The sequence below is a fragment of the Homarus americanus genome, unplaced genomic scaffold (genome assembly GCF_018991925.1).
Source record: "Homarus americanus isolate GMGI-L3 unplaced genomic scaffold, GMGI_Hamer_2.0 scaffold24523, whole genome shotgun sequence".
Taxonomy (NCBI): domain Eukaryota; kingdom Metazoa; phylum Arthropoda; class Malacostraca; order Decapoda; family Nephropidae; genus Homarus; species Homarus americanus.
This window is the reverse complement of record NW_024744357.1, coordinates 3,553,320-3,569,171: the sequence shown is the minus strand read 5'-3', so window position 1 is coordinate 3,569,171 and position 15,852 is coordinate 3,553,320.

The window sequence follows — 15,852 nt, the reverse complement described above, 5'->3', positions numbered from 1 at the left end:
CTAGTGTGTAGTTGACCACTGGATGAGACAGAGGGAGGATATGCATGATTTTCACAGCTGACAAACTCCTCATGATTAACATCTCTTGCTTGACAGGCGATGTAAAGTCTAGCAAATAAATTACAATCAACCCTCAGGGCTACAAGGCTGGGGTAAGAGTACTTCTGGAGGCTGTGGCGCCACGATGGTATTGAACAATGACACGTTGTTTATTTTAATAGTGTCAGTCCATGGGGCCAGTCACTCTACAAATGCTTCATCTTGTGATTGGCTTTGGTGTTGAGCGTTGTTCACTGAATCCACTGATGATGAAGGTATGATTACTTTTGTGGTTATGTTGTACAATTCTGCTGACTCCTCTTTGAATGGGTTGCCAATTTCCTCCATTAGCATTACAAGGCACTTCACATCCTTGGCAATGGACTTGTGAACTGACGGCACCTGTTCATGGTGGCGAATATCATAATTCCTTGAATACAGGTAACTTGATTCAAATTCCTTCACACCCCCAGCCACTTCTGGACCAGCAATCATCCACCATCTAAGAGCTGATGGGTTCTCTGTGAGGCCCACGGCACAGCCATCGCCTTTGATAGCTTAATTTTCCTACTCACGGTTATGGTCTAGCGCAATCAGGCTGAACACATGACCAGACTTTTGAACAACAAATTTATCATTCTAGAATTCCTCATATACTTTTTTTTTTAATGAGGGTTAACCCACCCGGGCACAGATCACCGACCCACATCGGGGCCTGGGGGGGGGGGGAGAAGAAACAAGTAACACCGCAAAAAATAAATACAGAAATGTTAAACTAAAATAGATTAAGAGTGAGAAACGATATACATTATGTATGTTGTGTTGTCAAAGTAAACGAAACAATTGAGACCCTGCAATTGTGTGTAAATGAGGCAGAAAGTCAGATCAGCAACCTGGGACTTGGTCACAATTTTCGTGATGCCATATGGCAGCAGGGTCTACCATTAGACAACACATTATGCTTCCAATATCTTCCCAGGCGGTAGTACCTCCCTGTTTGGTAGCTGCCTACTATGCGGAGCTACACCACCAAAGAACAATGTAATTTTAATAAATTGAACTACAAGGACATTGGCACACGAAGCTGGTAGGGAGAGAAGGGTGAACGGAGAGAGGGAGGGGGAGGGAGAGAAGGGTGAACGGAGAGAGGGAAGGGGAGGGAGAGAAGGGTGAACGGAGAGAGGGAAGGGGAGGGAGAGAAGGGTGAACGGAGAGGTGGATGGAGGGAGGGGGAGGGAGAGAAGGGTGAACGGAGAGGTGGATGGAGGGAGGGAGGAAGGGAGAGAGAAGCCATGATGACAAAATTTAGTTGACGAAGAAGTTAGTGGATAATATAAAGACTAAATTTCTCTGGCCAAAACAGTGTTAATACTCGATACTTTCAGACAATATTAACAGTGTAGGTAACCACCACCACCACCACCAACAACAACAACAACAATAACAACAACAATAATAACAACAACAAAACAATAACAAATAACAACATAAGATACAGTATGTTAGACTAAAGAGAGATAATTGCTTTTTAGCGATAACTTCTATATATTTATTTGTGTGCGGATCATCAAATTACATAAATATGAATTGCTTCTTACAAAACCTAACCTAACCTAACGTGCTTACTTTTCGTATAATTTGGCTATCTTATGATGCTAAACGACATCTTAAGTAAAACAGAGAAAATTTTATCACACACGAATTATTTTTCGTTAAGTTTCAACAATAAAAACCAAACGTCATCCCAGTGTTAATACCTTATACCGACTCATTCTCTGAGCCGTCATTTGCTGCCATCACCAATAAAGAAAAAATACTAAAAGAATATTGAAACGACAGGAAATCAAGGAACAGAGAACGTTTGGGATTCTGCGCGTCATTAACTTCCCTCAAACGCTACTTAGATGTAGAAATTGAATCAGATTAACTGTACTCATTCAGGAGCAGCGCATCTCAGCGGGTGGTGGTGGCTGGGTCCTCTCTGCGCCGTCTTTCACTGTGAGGCTTCAGCTGTCACGAACGCCTCTCTTGCTGCCGTTCTTTTTAGTGTAAGGCGATTGTTGTTCTGGATTCGTGCTGTTTCGCGTTCTCGCTCGCCTGTTCTTAAAGATTTCTTGGTTAAAGGTTAACCGAGGGCGACTCATTATTACCATTGAAGAATAAGTGTTTAACGGCTGTCGTGTTGGGGTAACCTTGGTCATATCGACTTACTGTTTACCATTATTTGTATACCTGGACTGCCTCTGTACGTTGTATCCTTGCACTGTTTAGGTAGAGCACATTGTTTGTATACTTGTGTTGTTTATAAATATTGTGTATAAACCTCCATTTTTTTTATATACTTCGAACACTATTTATCATTTCGCTACATCAGTTTACTAGCCGATGGAGTAGTTGATTTATTCTCTGTACCTGGATAAAACCTGTGATGTTTGGTAGTGTCACATTGGAAAACTTCCTTCTCACATCTGCCCCAGGAGACATTTGTGAGAAGCATGGCTGTTATCGCTGTACCACAACACCTTATACACACAGGCTGAATCAATGCGAACTTCTGTATCGATTTTACTGAATAAATATCTATCTGTCTTTATCTGTTTTTATAATCTAGAAACTTTTGTAGTTTGTTTACGTCTCATCTTCACACACCCAGGGAGGAGGCGCTGTAAATACTATAATGTGTTTTATGGGGTGTATAGTGTGTGTGTGTGTGTGTGTGTGTGTGTGTGTGTGTGTGTGTGTGTGTGTGTGGTTATGCTTACACCTTAATGACTGTGTAGTGTGGTGTGTGTGGCTATGTGGTGGTGGCGGGGTGAGGGTGTTGTGTGTGGACGGGTGGCGGGTGAGGGCAGTGATGGGTGGCGGGTGAGGGTGCGTGTGACGGGTGGCGGGGTGAGGGTGTGTTGTGTGACGGTGGCGGATGAGGGTGTGTTGTGTGTGACGGTGGCGGGTGAGGGTGTTGGTCGAGGGAGGACTATAGAGTACTGGGTCTCCTGCTGGTGAGTCACAGAGCCTCGCCTTGAAGACTGATGCTGGAGGCCCGAGGGCTCTCTTACCACACTGGGGGCGTCTTACCACACTGGGGGCTCTCCTACCACACTGAGGGTTCTTACCACATTGAGGGATCTCTTACAACACTGGGGGCATAATAGGAGAGAGAGAGAGAGAGAGGGTCACGGTTGCTGAGATAACGATGACGCGGTAAAACAAGTGTGGCAGATCTTCTTCCCACGCAGTAACGGCAACACGTGGGTCAAGGAGGTGGTGGAGGAGGGGGGAGAAGAAGAGAAAGCGGAGGAAAAAGAAGAGATTAAGGGTGAGGTAGAAGAAGCCGAGCAAGAAGAAGAAGTGGAGGAGGAGGGGGAATGAGGTGATGAAAGAAAGGGAGGAAATTAACAAAAAAAAAGACAAGAAGAACATTCTCTCCCTCACTCCCTCCATCACTCCCTCACATTCTCACTCACTAATTCTATCCCCCCCACTCTCTCCCCCACGCCGTCACTCTCTCCCTCACTCACTGTCACCCACTACTACCAGAATCATCAAGCAGTAAATGAGAACAGCCTCACCAAGACACACTCCTGGGGGTGCTGTGGTGATGCATAATAAGGTAAGGGGCACGGTGCGGTGGCTGAATGGATACAGAACTCATCTCCCGTCCTCAAGTTCTCTGGTTCGTACTCGGGGCCAATTTTGATCTACCCAACAGGGGGAGTAATGGTAGGGAGTGTACAGGAGTGCCCGGGGTCTCAATGCCTTCTTTATGCACCTAGGTTTAGTATTCTGTGGTGGTGTATCGGCACTGTCCTTAACGGGGAACCGGGCCAGGTTAATGGTGGCCCCAGCTTTCAATGCCGTGTGCTTCGCCTTGTACAGGATGCCGCTCCTATGCCGAGGCTGGGGCGTAATTGAGGAGGAGTAGAAGTGGAACGAGGTTGAAGAAGAGGAAGAGAAAAATGAGGAAGAGTTGGATGAAGAGGAGAAAACGGTTAAAGAGGAAGAGATAGTGGTTAAGGATGAGGAAGAAGAAGAAGAAGAAGAAGAAGAAGAAGAAGAAGAAGATACAGTAATGAAACTACAGATAGATAAAGAAATTTGGAGAAAAAAGTTATAAAGAAATAAACAAATAAAGAGAGAGAGAGAGAGAGAGAGAGAGAGAGAGAGAGAGAGAGAGAGAGAGAGAGAGAGAGAGAGGAAGAAATAAAGTAATTGACAAAAAAAACCCAGAGAATAGAACAACAAAGCATAAATAAACTCCACTGGAAAATAAGTGAATAGACAAATATATGAATAACGCAAAAGATGTATAACGGAATAGATAAACGGAGGGATAGGTGAATAATGGAATAGATGAATGGATGAATAAAGCAACAAAATATACTGAACTGAAGATAATGAAATGAGATGATGAAGAAGGAGAAAGAAGAAATAAGATAGACGGAAAGAAGAAGAAGAAGAATATGAGGAAGAATAACAATAACAATAAGAAAGAAGACTGAAGGTAAAATGAAGGAAGAAGAAAAACTAAATCAAACAGATTACACACACATACACACACACACACACACACACACACACACACAAAAAGGGAAGGCAGCAGGTATGTAAGCTCACACCTACCAGGGCTGTTGTGTGCCAGGTGGAGGCGTGAAGTGGGTGGAGGGTGTGGTGGAAATGGAGAGTGTTAGAGTGGGTGGAGATGTGAGTGGGTGGAGGCGTGAGAGTGGGTGGAGAGGTGTGAGAGTGGGTGGGGCGTGAGGTATAGGTGGAGGTGTGAGGTGGGTGGAGGTGTGAGAGAGTGTGGAGGTGTGGGGTGGGTGGAGGGTGTGAGGTGGGTGAGAGAATTATTTAGAGTGGGTGGAGGGTGTATTGAGAGTGGGTGGAAGTGTTTAGCAGGTGGGTGGGGAGGTGTGAGAGTGGGTGGAGGTGTGAGAGGTGGGTGGAGGGTGTGAGGTGGGGTGGAGGTGTGAGAAGTGTGGGGAGTGTGAAGTGGGTGGAGTGTGAGAGTGGTGGAGGTGTGAGGGTGGGTGTGTGGTGGGTGGAGGGGTGTTTGGTGGGTGGGTGTTAGGGGGTGGGTGGAGGTGTGAGGTGGGTGGGAGGGGTGTGAGGGGTGTGGAAGTGTGAGGTGGGTGGAGGGTGTGAGGTGGGTGGAGGTGTGAGGTGGGTGGAGGTGTTAGAGTGGGTGGGTGTGAGGTGTTGGGTGGAGGTGTGAGAGTGGGTGGAGGTGTGAGAGTGTGTGGAGGTGTGAGAGTGTGTGGAGGTGTGAGAGTGGGTGGAGGTGTGGGGAGTGTGGAAGTGTGTGGGAGTGGGTGGAGGGTGTGAGGTGGGTGGAGGGTTGAGAGTGGGTGGAGGTTGAGAGTGGGTGGAGGCGTGAGAGTGGGTGGAGATGTGAGAGTGGGTGGAGGTGTGAGAGAGTGTGGAGGTGTGAGAGTGGGTGGGGAAGGTGTATCGAATGGGTGTGAGGGTGGATGAGAAATGTGTGAATGTGGAGGCATAAGAATGAGTAAGGAAAATTTGAAACAGTTAAAAAGTAAACAACAGGAAGAAAATTTTTAACACGGTTGAGTATTTTGAGTGAGGCAGATCTCTTGAAGACACCTGATATACAGCATACCTGCACATTTATCCCAAGTAGGATAATAACATCTCTTAAGTAGAATTGCATATTGTCATTCTCAATCATGTAGTTAACTATACAAAAATAACAACTAAAACACAACTGTATGTATTAATGCACAGTCGGGGTCTAAAATTCACACCCGACCAAAATGAAGCAACATCGACCCACCAAATGAAGCAGCATTGATCCCCAAATGAAGCAGCATCGACCCCCCCAAATGAAGCAGCAGCGATCCCCAAATGAAGCAGCATCGACCCCCCAATGGGATGAAACAGTCAGGGTAAGTCAGTTCGGAGACTCATTCCCGTGACTCAGTTTCACCACAAGGAGCGAACTTTTGTCCACGACGATTTCTATTTAGCTTACTGGTTCGTATGTCTGGTGAGTAACTCGATGTTTAGTCTTCGTTGTAGTGTGTTATCACGTGGGAAGAGTTGGATTAGGGTATAGTAGACTTCCTTTATTGCTGCAGTAGTGATTGACTGGCATGAATTTACCTGGAGATTTGGCAACCCAGCTTATTTTACAAGATGATTCAATACCTTAACCTAACCTAACCATATTTAACTTAACCTGACTTAATCTAACCTAACCTAACCCGTTCACAATTCATTAGGGTGTTCAATCATCATGTGAAATCAAATTTTTTTCGTGAATGATCTGAGCGTCGCTTCTCCGGCTCGGGTCATCACCAAGAACACCAAGGAACTTAATAGTTTCTTGACGTGAGAGAACTGTAGCCTTCTGCCGGTGTACAGTGGGTGGTGAGGGTGCAGGTGAGGGTGGGGAGGGTGGAGATGTGATAGTGGGTGGTGAGGGTGGAGGTGTAAGTAAAGGTGGGGATGTTGGTGGCGTTAGAGTAGGTGGTGGGAGTTGTGGAGGTGTGAGAGTGGGTGGTGGGAGTTGAGGGTGGAGGTGTGAGAGTAGGCGGTGGGAGGTGTGAGGGTGGTGGTGTAAGAGTGGGTGGTGGGAGGTGTGAGAGTGGGTGGTGGAAGTTGAGGGTGGAAGTGTGAGGGTAGAGGTGTGAGAGTGGGTGGTGGGAGGTGTGAGAGTGGGTGGTGGGAGGTGTGAGGGTGGTGGTGTGAGAGTGGGTGGTGGGAGGTGTGAGGGTGGAGGTGTAAGAGTGGGTGGTGACAGGTGTGCAGGCGATAATATAAGAACCAAATACAACTTCAGGGTATTATGGACAGCAATATACCCTACCATGCCCGAGGAAAGGTATTAATCACATCAAGGAGCAGTTTGCTGTTGTGTTGGTTCATTTATTTTACTGGCCGTCGACAGCGGTGGTCATTACGGCCGATACTGCAGTAAATATATCCCCTTTCGCCTAAAATAAACAAACACATTTTTTTCTTTCTAACAGTGCACAATGTTTACAGTGCACGGGTGATTAACACTTCCTTCTTCTCCTCCAGGATGTCTTGAACGAGTTTGAAGATGAAACAGAGTATTAATAATGACAAACCGGTAGTTCTGCACATAGGGAAGGTAGTCTTAGCCCATTGTTGTTAGGTTACTCCACCCCGTGCTTGCCTAGTTGCCCACTATATAATCTTAGGCCATGATCCGAGCCTATACTCTGGCGTTGAGAGTCACCCTTGTGGAGTAGCTTATCCGTCCTAGGGGTGACGTGTATGATGCTGTCCAAGGAGCTATAGAAAGACACACACACACACAAAGGAAGCACACACATCTTACGAGGCGAAATGAATCTTCGTTAGAGCAAAACATAAATATTCCAGGTCTGTCTCTTATGTCAAGATGTATTGGTGTATTGGTGAACCACAGTGACACAAACACCTAAACTTTCTTGACAAGTAAACATACATTGTGGTTTACATGTTTATGAAACACTGGTGGCTGGTTATTAGGTTTCGCACGGGTTAGGTAAATATTGTATAACCTGGCCTGTTATAGTCTGCCCTCCCTGACGCGGGTAACCACCTCCCGCAATCGTCGCGGTGATGTCTCAGTCGGGGAAAACTTTTGGGGGTTCTTGCCCGGACCATCCGGAGGTCTGTGGTCAGCAGTAATACCAAGGTGCACAACCTGTAATATGTGTGTAAAGATTCAGGTCTCTAACTGCTTCCGTGTTGGAGCTATGGCTGGAACAGAGAGACGCACTTATGGGCAGACATGTCCTTTTATTATTATTATTATTATTATAGATAGATAGATAGATAGATAGATAGATATACAATCTGCTTGCCATCTTGTTCTCTTTTTGTGTGTGTGTGGAGGGGGGGGGGGATTATGCGTTCTTATAAGGTCGGGCACGCGGTACATCCCTGATCACCTTAATACAGTCCGTGGGAATCGGACACGATACACGGGGAGGCCTGCGTGATCTCAGAACACCCGAGAACTCGTGGCTCATGTCGGAAATTAGAACCCAGTGATGTGATAGTCAGCCACTTGGGAATTTGGCCTCTAACCCAATTCTTCAGCATCAGTAATTATTCACATAACCTATTTTGAAGCAACCATCCAGCAGAACCCCCGACACTCCTCTAGAAACCTTAGCCACTCAGTAGAACCTCCACCAGAACCACCAGCCACCCAGTAGAACCCACCACACTACCGTCCACTCCATTAGTCCATAAACACACATCAGCTTGACGCCTCGAGTGCTGTGTAGTGTCATCTTGAGTCAATCTGATGGCTGGGATGAGGGCGTACTTGGCGGCCTGTATGTGGGTAGCGGAGGGAAGGAAGGAAGGAAGGAAGGAAGGAAGGAAGGAAGGAAGGAAGGGGACTAGTGAGAAGAGGGGTGGGAGAGAAGGATGGTGATTGAGGAAGAAGGGATTAAGGGGAGGGAGAGGGAGGGGCGAGGGAGGAAGAAGAGAGAGAGAAGAGGCAGGGAGAGGAAAGGGGTCCTTCTTTTTCCTCATTCTTCCTCTCCTCCTCCTCTCCTTTACCTCTCTCCTCTCAATCCCTATTCAGTCTCCCTCTCCCTCATTCTCCCCAGCTTCATTATCTCTTCTACCCTTATACCTCCTTCTCTCTCTCTCTCTAGTGTTTTATTTCTCCTCTCTTCTTGATTTTCTTTACCTCCTTCCTCCCTGATTTTCGAGACGACCCAAGACGGTGAGTATAAGGTATAAGGGAGAGACAGGAAGAGGAGAAGGAAGATGGGGAGGAGGAAGAGGAAGAGGGGAAGAAGAAGAGAAGGATCAAGGAAAGAGGAGGAGGAGTAAGTGTAAGAAGTACAACTAGAAAAGAAGATTAATTATGAGAAGAAGAAGAAGAAGAAGAAGAAGAAGAAATAACAATGAAAAGATAAATAGGATAAAGGAAAAAAGGAAAAGAATTAATTAGATAAGACGAGGAATGACATGACAGTTATTAAATAAACTGGAGTGACGGACTTTGTCAACAAGGAAGAGAGGCGGGGAGATAAAGATGGAGGCAAGGAAGACAAGAGAACAGCCGAGAGAATGTCAATAAGAGTGAGAGAGAGTGAGACGGTGGGACAATAACCCGGGAAGTAAAAGGGTGGGAAGAATAACAGAGACATTGTAAACATTACGAAAGAAGGATAAATATGGGAGAGGAAAGAAGAAAGTAAGAGGAGGAAAAGAATAACATAGATAAATAAACAAATACTGTAGATCGGTATACAGATAGCAAGATAGAGAGACAGATGCGCTTTTTAGGTTTAACGACTTTATTGGCAAAGCTTGGAGTACAGTTTGCCTATTTTGAGTAATTTAGTCAGGTCTTGACACTGAGGGGACTATCACTGTTCATCGCCATGCAGGACAGTGGTTCATGGTTCATATGCAGTATAAGTCATATTCTATCTTGGTGTGGGTTAGCAAATTGAGGGTAGACCGCAAGAATGTCCTCAAGCACTCCTGATTGAATGTTGTAATTACATAGCTCATGGTACAATAAGCCAAGTGTATGCTTTAAAGGTTTATCACAAAGTTTACATGCTGAGTGTTCCGGTATGGGTACAGCGTTACTAACTTGCCAGATGTGTCTGTATCCTAGCCTAATTCTGGCCACGACTACATCACATTGTCTGGTTCTGTCCTTGTGCTGGCCATACCGGTACCTCTTGTCAGAAAAAATTATATATTTACTAATGCTACAACTACCAGATCTCTCTCTGCATTTCTCAGTTTTTCTAGATCAGAGTTCATGATTTTGACTTGTATGTTTTTAAGTACAGCATTGGACAGGCCAAGGTCACGGTCAACATTTTCTTTCTTACATGCCTCAATGGCCAGTCTATCAACACAGTCATGATTCCTAATTCAAACATGGGACGAAATCCACACAAATTCATTACGAAAATTGTTCTCCTTAGCAGTTATCACATATCTTTTAATATCACAGACAACTTTAGACATAAAGCCTGATGGATTGTTCATTAATTTCAAAGCACCCTGGGAGGCACAGAATATCACCCCACCTCCATTTTCTTTAAGGTAGTTCGGTGTGTCTTGTGTTGGCCCAGTTGTTCAGTCTTTACTTGTTTGACACTACCATCTCATTTTCTTTATATGCTGATTTGCGACTAAGGTGTCCCCAGTCCAATCAACTATACAGGGGTACTTTATTATATAGATGGGAACGTGAAGACGGTCTAGTGCAGTGCTGACCTCCCTGCCGCGTTGTGTACCCAGAGACAGTGATGAGGATCCGTTTATATTTGCCGTTTTAGCTTTACCTTTAATTACAGTGTACAGTATATGATGTAGGTTCTTACCCATAATTGTTTTTATAAGTATTTCTGAAAGATGTACTGTATTAGTAAACGCACCTGTAATACTGACTATTCCTGAGTGTACTAATTTACCTTACCTGGGACGCGTGAGTTTCAGCATTCATCAGCAGCTTAAGTCGTTTTTGAATTTTTTTTCCCACACATTGAACTGAACCAGTTTCTCTGGACTGTGTCACTGTTGGTACACACCTGCCAACCATGGCACATCTGCCTGGTGAACATTTTGGTCCAGTGTTGTGTAAGTCGTAAAGTGTAGCAGGTGTGGAGGGAACACCCTGACACACATACAGGACCTGCCAGTATTAATTTATTTAGGTCAACCTGCACTGTGTGCCTCTTCACTACACCACTAACCTCTCTTATTTACGTGGTCACTCACTAGTAGAGGACCATTAACCTCCACAATACCTGGTCACTCACCAGTGGAGGACCATTAACCTCCACTATACGTGGTCACTCACTAGTGGAGGAGCAGTTGTTCTCGTACAGGAGCTTCAAGAACCACATTTTAAACAAGTTTTACTTGGGATTTTGTTCTTTTTTTTAATCAAATTGTTTATCAATTTCATGGTGATGATTTAATCCGATTTGACGTCATAACCTACAGTACATCCTCGCGCCCTGTTACCGGCGACGCTCCTTCCCTCATAAGACCAAAAAGATAAATAAAGGAATAGACAAAGCTACACTGTAGCCTAAAAGAAAAAAAAAACCCCAGGAGTTCCTTCAAGGACGACGTATCCTTGAGCAGTGTTTTACTAGGGAATTCCTAAAAACTCACTTGCCTGAGCGCCTTCATGTGCAAATTAGCAGCAGCAGCATAGACTGTTTCAGTGCTCACCCCGGCTGGGAACACAAGCAAGACAAAGGCACAGGTTTACCTCACAAATGATACCTCCAGGACCCAAGACTCGTCAAGCAAATTGATAAAACTCAAGACAAACACATCCTCGCCATAACCAAACGATGCAGTGGGCACAGAGACGCGTGGCTCCTGCTGGCTGGGTCTCATTACACACCCCTCTGTGGCTCCTGCTGGCTGGGTCTCATTACACATCCCTCTGAGGCTCCTGCTGGCTGGGTTTCATTACACACCCCTCTGAGGCTCCTGCTGGCTGGGTCTCATTACACACCCCTCTGAGGCTCCTGCTGGCTGGGTCTCATTACACACCCCTCTGAGGCTCCTGCTGGCTGGGTCTCATTACACACCCCTCTGAGGCTCCTGCTGGCTGGGTCTCATTACCCATCCCTCTGTGGCTCTTGTTCGCTAATTTCTGTTTTTTTTTTAACGGGTATTAGCTCACCCAGGCACAGGTCACTGACCCACATCAGGGCCTGGGGGGCAAAAATGTACACACACACACACACACACACACACACACACACACACTATAAAATAAAAAAATAGAATAAAAATTAAATATAATAGAATAATAATGCAAGAAATAATAATATCAGTAATAATAACAATGAAGAACCATAAAGAAATACAAAAATTAAAAAAAAAATAGATCAAGAGTGAGAAACAATTTATGTATGTTCTGTTGTCCATAGTAAGAGAAACAATTGAGACCCAGCAATTGTGTGTAAATGAGGCAGAAAGTCAGATCAGCAACCTGGGACTTGGTCACATATGGCAGCAGGGTCTACCATTAGACAACACATTATGCTTCCAATATCTTCCCAGGCGGTAGTACCTCCCTGTTTGGTAGCTGCCGACTACCTGTACATAAATGATACAAATGTATTACTTAGTTTTTTTAATTCATGAAGTGTATTTGATGGGTAGGTTGGCTCTTGGTTACGTTTAGGTTAGGTTAGGTTAGGTTAGGTTAGGTTAGGTTAGGTTAGGTTACAACTGTACTGTAGTGTTCTGAAGACTCTATATATCCACCCCGGATATAATACTGATGGATATTTCGTATGTGTGTGTGTGTGTGTGTGTGTGTGTGTGTGTGTGTGTGCGCATTTGAGTAAGTGAGTATCAAGTTTACTTTATATGCAGTATTGACAGTGAATTAAAGATGAACACACACACAGGTAATTAACGAAACAAAAAGAGAGAGAGACGGAGAAGAGTAAATAAAAAAAGGCTCAATAAATTAAAGAAAATTATAATGATTCGTAAAGTTTAATCAAATCGTAAATTCTTGTCGAGACGTACACGGTTATCCATAAATTCCTGAACACTTTTAATTCTGTCAATGAATTACGCTGCCGTGAGGAGAGTATTCATTATTCAACGCCTAATATCTTCCCCAACGACAGTACAACCGGTGCTCTTAACCATGCAAATCGAATTTAAAAAAAAATCAAACCTCATATTCCGTAACGGTTTTAACGGTTGTAACGGCTTAAGCTTTGAATTATACTTTAATGATGAGTGTATCTTATTAATGGGTACAAATCATGGCATTTTACGGCTAATAAAACGTTTAATGAGATACAAGAACTCAATGACATGAACGGAATTTCGCACACTTAGTATCACAGGATTAGTGATGGATCTTAACGGATGCGTCGTGAACGATTGGGAACGAGGTGATGCGGAACTGACACCTTCCTGGATATCCGATAGCGTTCTTGAATCGAGTACTTACTGTAACATGTCTTTGTGATGGAATATATTGCTGTTATTAGTGTTACTGTTATTACCTTGCCCATAACAACTTGGTGGTAGGGTATCGTTTTCAGTAATTTTTTGTCTCTGTCTGTCTGTCTCTGTCTGGTCTGTCTGTCTGTCTGTCTCCAAAATAACTTGAGAACGAGAAAACGGATTTGCATACAAGATTAACATTAGTTGTCAATTAACTAAGTTTTGACATGATGAAGGTCCAGGCAACGATAGCAAGGTTTCTTCTTAGGTTGAAACAGACGGAGGAAATAAGGCCGACTATCTGAGGTGTTTCGGTAAACTTTATACACCCAATGTTTAAAAGAAAGAGAGAGTTGGAACTATTAGTGTTGAACCCCAAAAAATACAATCACTTTGGTACGTGAACATAGGGTGGTAACTTCTCTCACTAACCCCCCCCCGCACCTCCCCGCACCTCCCCGCACCCCCCCTTATAGTGTTATTAGGCAGGTGGTGAGGAGTCAGAGAGCAGTGCCTGTGTCCTCATGGTATTATTATTATTATTATTATTATTATTATTTATTTATTTATTTATTTATTTTATATATACGGATTCCCTCAATAATAATAAGAAACTGAATTGATGAAACTAATATTATTTCTTTAAAGAAGTTGAAGACGGAGGGGGGGGGGTAGGGAGGATAACAGGAGGCAGGGAGAGCAGGATGTGAGAGGGAGGGTGAGAGAGGGAGGGATAACAGGAGGCAGGAGAGCAGGAGAGTGAGAGGGAGGTGAGAGGGAGGATAACAGGAGACAGAGCAGGAGGTGAGAGGGAGGGTGAGAGAGGAGGATAACAGGAGGCAGGAGAGCAGGAGGTGAGAGGGGAGGGGGAGAGAGGAGGGACACAGGAGGCAGGGAGAGCAGGAGGGTGAGGGAGGGAGGGGGTGAGAGGGAGGGATAACAGGAGACAGGGGAGAGCAGGAGGGTGAGAGGGAGGGTGAGAGAGGGAGGGATAACAGGAGGCAGGGGGAGCAGGAGAGTGAGAGGGAGGGAACGTCTCTGTACCACTTCCGGATGCTGATACTAACGATGCTAAGAGGTCAGGGGTCACGTCGGTAGGTGGATGGGTTAAAGGTCATTTTATTATACGGTGTTGACAACGGGACTGAGGTCAAATATTTGTGAGAGAGAGAGAGAGAGAGAGAGAGAGAGAGAGAGAGAGAGAGAGAGAGAGAGCTTTTCCCCTACCGAATAAACAGTTCCGAATCAACAGTTACAGACGTGTATATTATCACCTGTTAACAGATAAAAACGGCGTGGCGTGGGATGAGTTATTAGAGATATCCGTTTTTATTTGTTTGCTGTTGTGTAGTGACGTAGGCAACAGGTGAACAGATAAGAGGGAAGAGTGATGGACTTTTCTCAATAATATTACGTTCTGTGAGACTCTTGCTATACCCGGCTGATGTCTTTTGTTGATGCGTAAAGTCTCAATGAGTTGGTGGTACGCAATGCACTCTGTGAGGGCGAGGAGGAGGAGGAATGGAAGGAGGAGGAGGAGGAGGAATGGAAGGAGAAGGAGGAGGAAGAATGGAAGGAGGAGGAGGAGGAGGAGGAGGAATGGAGGAGGAGGAGGGGGGGGGGATGGAAGTAGGAGGAGGAGGAAGGGGAGGGGGAATGGAAGGAGGAGGAAAAGGAGGAGGAATAGTAGAAGAAGGAGGAGAAATAATAGAAGAAAAAGGAGGGGGAGGAATGAGAGGGGAAGGTGCAGGAGAGGGAGGAAGCACTGAAGTATAATAACTCAAGGTAACATGCACAAGGTAGTGTGTTAACCCCCAACATGGACTAATAATAAACAACACCACGACACACGGCTGGTTGTGTTGGTAAGAAAGACAGACCTGCAAGGAAAAGGCCGGTAGCGAGGTGTATTAGCAACGGGTAGTGAACACAATGAGTCGTGTCCTACATAATCAGGAAAGCAAATCGCTGTGTGTGTGTGTGTGGGCGGGGGTGTTGTTGTTGGATCATGCGTGAACAACCCGAAGAACTGGATCGAGGGTCAACAGAGAATTACACCTCGAGCAGCTGACACACTCACTCTCAGGATATTGGTTAGACGTTATGTGTCGTATCATGTTTCTCATTGTGTTGTATGTTTCCCGATGTATCTCAGTATCTTATCTCCCTGCTTGATTGAACACAAGACTCCCAAGAACGCAAAAAAAAAAAATGTGGGGTTACTGAGCTACCGGTGTGTGTGTGTGTGTGTGTGTGTGTGTGTGTGTGTGTGTGTGTGTGTGTGTGTGTGTGTGTGTGTGTGTGACCTTCTGTAATTTAATATCATGTGTATTTAATTATATTCATGCATTTTTTATTATGTTTATTGATTGTATTATAATCTATTAATATGCTCCTTACTGTTGCCACAATCACGTTCAACAACCTTCACTTAATCACTACTTCATGGCGCCAGAACTCACCTCTATCACCCTGGCCGTCCATCTCTGGTCTTAGCTGGGCTCTCTGGTGTGATTATAACTCCTCCTGTACCATAACTCACCTGTGTGTGTTAGAGTGTATGTTTACCTTGTTGTGATTATTAAGTGTCTCACAGGTAACACAACAGCAGAGTGCACTATAGCTTGTTACCTGTGTGTGTGTGTGTGTGTGTGTGTGTGTGTGTGTGTATAATAATAATAATAATAATAATAATAATAATAATTAACGGTTTATTGAAAGAGCATGGCAGCCGGAAGGTTGAAAATATACAGTTACATAATTGGGGAATGGGTCTCTTGATTTACAAATAATATACAAGTAACATAAGTGATACAAATGTGATACATAATAACGAGGTGGGGAGAAGGTCAAACTACA